General features: G+C 35.5%; 1 pseudogene; it reads right to left on the bottom strand.

Annotated features, from left to right (window-relative positions):
* Positions 1-2,879: 2,879 nt before the first annotated feature.
* LOC138146953 (transcription factor BTF3 pseudogene) lies at positions 2,880-3,521 on the bottom strand (annotated as a pseudogene).
* Positions 3,522-6,047: the final 2,526 nt, after the last annotated feature.

A 6,047-nucleotide genomic window follows, 5' to 3' on the forward strand; every position in this document is an offset into this window, starting at 1 on the left:
ACATGATTATTTGTACCCAACCTGTGGTAGAGCATTCCAAGCTTGTATTGGTCTGATGAAGCACAATCATACATATTGAAATTTAACTTTAGCATAGTGATGTCATTTTGGTCCTCTTCAAGAGCAAAGGACAACATCCAACCAAGAACTGATTTTTATTCCTGCTAGGTCATACCCTCCAACATTCTTTCCCAATTTTCCCAAAGGCCCTCCCCTCTCACATACAGGGTATGAGACCAAAAAAAAATTACATCTCCAGGCATGGTGTGAGTATGTCTCTGGCTCCACTATCCCTTTTCTCCCCTCTTCCTGCCCAGCTGATTTTTCTCTTTACTTGCTCATCCCCTAAAATATTGATTCACTAATGAGGGAATGAGTTTTAGTTTAAGAAATATTAACTCTGGTCTTCCTTCCTCTGGACACTTTTAACCTTCTTAAGTTTGTTTTGCCGCCATATTCTTTTACTCATAGATGTTCTCTCATTGCTCCCTAAATGATGAAAGAGTCCTTTGAATAGCCTTGTCTAGTCTTAAAAAATACGAAAACATCAATAGTATTGCTTAGTTTTTTGTTAAACAGTACTCATTTACCTTTCTTCTATTTCTTTGAGATGTTTGCATGTCAAATACCCTGTTCACCTCTATTTTCCTTTGGAGGAATGACTTGAATTCCTTCCTTCTGCAGAAATGCGAATTGTTTTCATTCACCATTCTCTTCAGCTTTGTAGGATTTTGCAGGGGATAAAAATGTACATCTTTTGCCTTTTGGAAATCCAATTCCACTTCTCCTTTTGATCATAAATGAGGGAAGATTCCGACTGATTTTCCTTGATAGATAAAAGGCTCTTTTTTGGATACCTGAAATATTTATAATTATTTTCTTTCTGCTGTTGAAGCTTTAAAATTTATTTTATCATATCTTTGGGGAAGACCTATGAGACTGGTATTGTTAATGTGTATGCTGTTTTCAAGATCAGTTGTCTTTACTCATATAGAATTCAGGTATTTTTCCACTGTCTTCTTTTGATTGTGTTCTTTCAAATTTTCTTCTATTTAAGTATTTTTCATTTCTAAATCTGCCATTTTCTTCTTCAGAATATCTACTATTTCAGATTTATTCTCCATCATAGATTTTAAAATGTCTACTCCCAAGGGGCAACCAGGTGGCACAGTGAGTAAGAGCACTGGCCCCAGAGTCAGGATAACCTGGGATCAAATCCGGGCTCTGATACTTAGCACCACACCCAGAAATAACTGGCTGTGTAACCTTGAGCAAGTTACTTAACCCCAATTGCTTCAAAAAAAAGTCTACTCCCTTATTTGTATTTTTATTTCTTAATCATTCTGATTTCCACTTTAATTTTCTCTTCTAATTTCTTTGTTTTGCTCTTGAGCCATGCTGTTATTTTTTTGCACTTAATCTATTACTATTCTTTGGAATTCCATATAGTGTATTGTCTTGTTCTTTTCATCAAAGATTTTTGAGTCATTTTCCTTTATTATGTATTCACTATATAGTTTCCTTTTATAGGTCACTTGTTCATTTTTCCTCCTTTATTAGTCTCCCTAACTTTTTTAATGTTTTTCCTTTTATTTGTTCTTTCATATCACTTCTTTTCTGTTATTGAGCATTATAGGCAGACTTCAAATCCAGATCTTTTGACTTCAGATTCAAAGCTCTTTTCTCTGGACCATGCAGCCTTTAAGGTGTTAGAAGCCAAAGATAGGTTTAAACTCAACCATGTGACCAAAAATCACTAAGTATGTGATAATATACTTTGTGTACCAGAGTCATAATTTCTCATAAAAGAAAATTTAATCTGCCCCATTCTCTTGCTTTAGTTCTATGGCTTAATGATTCAATAAGCATTTATTAGTGCATACCTAGCAATTGTATTGGGGTAAAAAGTGCTTGGCAGATGATGAGGAGACTTGGCTGATCTCCACCCTTGTCTGGGCCAAACCACTCTTTCCAGGCTCTTTCTTTCAGTCATTATTTTCTCTCAAGTCAATGCTTTCAGCTCTAGCTCTTGAGGAAATGGTTTTCCTTTCAAACCTGCTGAGGTATTAGCAATGGGAAGAGTTGGTGCCCAAGGTTTGTCTCAGAAAGTTGAACTCTAGCCCTCTTACAAATCTCACCTCTGTCCCCACCCCTGAAACTTCTAGGCTCATTTATGTCTAGGACGGATTCATGTATTCTTTATATTCTGATAATGATATAAAAAAAGATTCAATAGTTCTCTTTTGTTCCCAGTTGGAAAGGTCCCAATAATTTTTTTAATCTATTGTTTTCTCTCTCTGCTGAGCATAAATCATTTAAAAATCTCTTACTTCTCTTTCCTATGTACTTCTCTCAGGTGCATTTGAGTAATCATAAGATCGTAAGATTTAAACCTGGAAGAGACCACACAGGGCATTGAGCCAATAATAACAATAGTTACTGACTTTCTTCTCTCTATGGTGGACCCAGTTTTCCCCTGAGCTTTAGCACAATTGAGCATTGTTTTCAATGCTTTCCTATACTTTTTTACATTGTTGCCTCTTGTGTTGGCATCTCATCTCTACCTCCCCTCTTAGGAATGGGAAAAGAGTTTTCCAAAGGCTTAGGTACATAAACATTGGAGAATTCCTACTCAACAGTAAACATAGGTCTCCAATATCTGGTTATGCATATGTAGCACTATACAATGAGAAAACGATTCATTTGTTCCTTTTATTTTTTTTAACTAGGTAAAGAATTTATTAACTTTTTTTTTCAAACTTTAATTCCAGGCTTGTTCAGCATAGTTAGGCTACAAAGCATGAATTGTGTATAAGCAATAAATGAAAAGAGCTGCAATATCCAATGGGCTTCAAAATATTAGAGATGTAATTCTCTAGATTCATAAACAAAAAAAAAAACAAAAAAAGGAAAAGAAAAAAGAAATAAAGCAATCATGTGGTTTAAAATAGCAGCTCCATATAACTTTCAAGTTTTAACTTTCAGAAGTTGATACTCAGTTCAGTTTGCCTTGTTCTTAGAAGCCTCATCAAAATTCTCAAGGAGATCTGGAACTTCATCATCATCATCCTCCCTAGTGGAAGGCGGTGCTTTTCCATAGAGGTTGTTTGGGCAGAGCCTCTGCCAGTCTTCTTAAGCTAATCAGATTGTCAGCTCCTACCTGGTTTAAGATGCTGGGGAGCATTTCTGTTAGCTGCTTTGTCTCAGCATGGCTTATAATAGTGAAAGTGTTTGCTGCCAATAATGCCTGAAATTTTAAAGTGTTAAAATGGATCACTGTTCCCTGACTGGTAAATATATTCACCTCTTCAATACCAGAGATATTGTTTACTCCTAGTTTCCTTAAGGAAAACTGAAGTTTCTTATCTGCTGTAGCTGTTCTATGAACTGCCTTCTTTCCCTGAACAGTTCCTTTCCCACCAATGCACACTTGTACCTGTAGCTTGGCAAGTTTCTTTTGGTTCATAATCATTTCTTTCAACTTGCTGGAACAGAAAGGGTGCTAAAGACAGGGGAACACACGCTGGGTAGCAAGATGGCAGCCAGAGAGGAATGATTTATTCTTTTTAAAAGAGAAATGATAAAATTTTCTCTCACTCCCATGTAAATAGTTAGAGGGTTTACATCCACTATAACTTTAGATCTATAGATTAACCTTAATATATCTGAAGAGGCAGGAAATGAGAGAAATTTTGTACTTTATATTTGAGATGGCAAGACACTGAACACATCTAGGTCTTCACAGAGAAAAATACGGTATATTCATGACAATCAGGAAATTGGACAATTGCTATAGCAACAAAATCTCCTCTAGGCTTTGGTTTACCAGACTAACGCTCATGCCAGAATACTAAGAGGCATTTAGGTTACAGAGAGGATAATATGGAGCAGAAAACTAAAGCTTTATATTATTTCCAAATGACAGCAGCAAGAAGAAATGACAACCAAGATTACTTTTTGTTGCATTTCACTTTTAGTAAAATTTTTCTGGTATCTTTTGTTTTTCCATTACCTATAATTCTTTCCCTCTCCCTCTCAGACTGCCATGCCTTATAACAAAGAATAAAAAAGAAGCAAAAACAAACAACCAAACCAGTTTAACAAAACCAACCAACATATAGAAAAAGACAGCAGAGATTTATTCTGTTCTCAGGATCAACCTTCATATATGGACTAATTTTTCCCCCCTTAACAATTTGGTCTCACTCAAGGCCATATGGGTTTTGTTTAGTCCTAATCCTGGTATCATCCTCATACTGATGAGTAGTTATTTGTAACTATGAATTTATAATTTGTATTTTTATGGGCTAAAGGAATAGAACACATATATTCACTTGACCCCAGCTTCTCTTAGTAGCCTGAAATAGTGCCTATAGGAATTGCTTCCTCACTAAATCATCCCAGTAACAAATCTTCCTTCCTTCTAACCATATAGGCCATTAGTTTCTAGTAGATATGCATCTCCTGTACCTACTTCCTTTAAGAAAGTGACTATGAAAAATCTGTCATTCATCTCCCATGACCAAGATCAAATCTCTCCAGATGAATTCATGCATAGAATTTTAAAGTTAGAAGGAACCTGAGATCATCTAGTCTAACATTCTACTTTATAAATGGAATAACATGTTTATAGAATTATTACAGAGTAATTTGCCCAAGGGTACATGAATAGTTTGTATGAGAGCCAGAACTAGTACCAAGCTTTCTTCATTCCTAGTTCAGTACATTTGTGTTTTTTCTCTCTTTCTCTCAAACAAAAACAACTAACATTTATAGTACTTTAAGGTTTGTAAATTGCTTTATTATTTACTATTGCTATATTATCTCATTTGATCTGTATCAGTGGTACAATTATCCCCATTTTACAAATATGGAGAAGCTGAGAGTGGCCAGGGCCACTAAGCTAATGAGACAGGATTTACACTCAGCTCTCCTTAACTTTAAACTCAATACTTTACTTTCTACACACCACCAAGACTTCCAAACAAATGTGCTTTATGGAAAAATTTAGCATAGCCACTGGGGACAGCAGAATCAATGTCTTTTTTTTCTTTTAAGTTATTAAAAATTGGATAGGATTTCAAGTTTAGATTAAACATAAAAGGGAGGTAGAATATTCTTACTGCTAAGGCCCTGCATTAATCACATTTGCTGTTATAATCAGTTAGTCCTCCTTTCTGCTAAATAGTAAGATTCACTTGTTATTCAGCCAAGAAACTTCAAGGTTTCTTGTTATAGGATGAGATTATAGGATAAGGCAATTTGTAGGAATGGGTAGTTTGATACTGTCCTGTTTATGAAACAGTGAGTTGATATATAGAAAAGCATACTAGATTAAAAATTATGGAACTGTTTTTGGAAAGAACTACCCAGCTACCTGTATAATAACCTTGAGCAAATCACCTTAAACTCTGGAGATCATTTTCCCCACCTGCAAAACACTGCACTAGATTAGATGATTTCTGGTGCCTGTGCTAGTTTTAAAATTCTATTTAAAACAAGCACCTACTGTGTTCCAGGCGCTATGCTGAATACACCAAATATTATCTTATTTGATTTTCCCAACAAACCTGTGATGTAGGTGCTATTATTATGTCATGTTATAGTTGAGGAAATGGAGACTGACAGAGGCTAAATGACTTACTCAGGGTCGTTTAGCTAGCAAGTGTCTGAGGCCATATTTGGAATCAGGTCTTTCTGACTCCAGGATCACTGTACCACCTAGCTGCCCCTTAGCAACAAGAATATATTGTGGTATTGTTATTAATATTTAGAATTCAGTGTTCATTAAGCCAACAAACATTTATTGAATACCTGTGTGCATGGTGACATGTTGGAAAATATAAGGGATACAGAATGAATAAGGCATGGTTCCTGATCATAAAGAATTTACACTCTGCTAATGACTAAAAAGCTAGTTATCTAAGAAGTATGTCAAGATCTATCAGAGTCCTCAGCCTTCTGGACTAAGATAGTTCTTTCCATTAAAAGAGATTGAAACCATTCTTAAGACTTAATTCGCTCAAGGAACTGAAGGTGTTGGCCAT

This window comes from Petaurus breviceps, unplaced genomic scaffold (genome assembly GCF_028583685.1).
Source record: "Petaurus breviceps papuanus isolate PSGF00001 unplaced genomic scaffold, PetGlider_PUasm1.0 90775, whole genome shotgun sequence".
Taxonomy (NCBI): domain Eukaryota; kingdom Metazoa; phylum Chordata; class Mammalia; order Diprotodontia; family Petauridae; genus Petaurus; species Petaurus breviceps.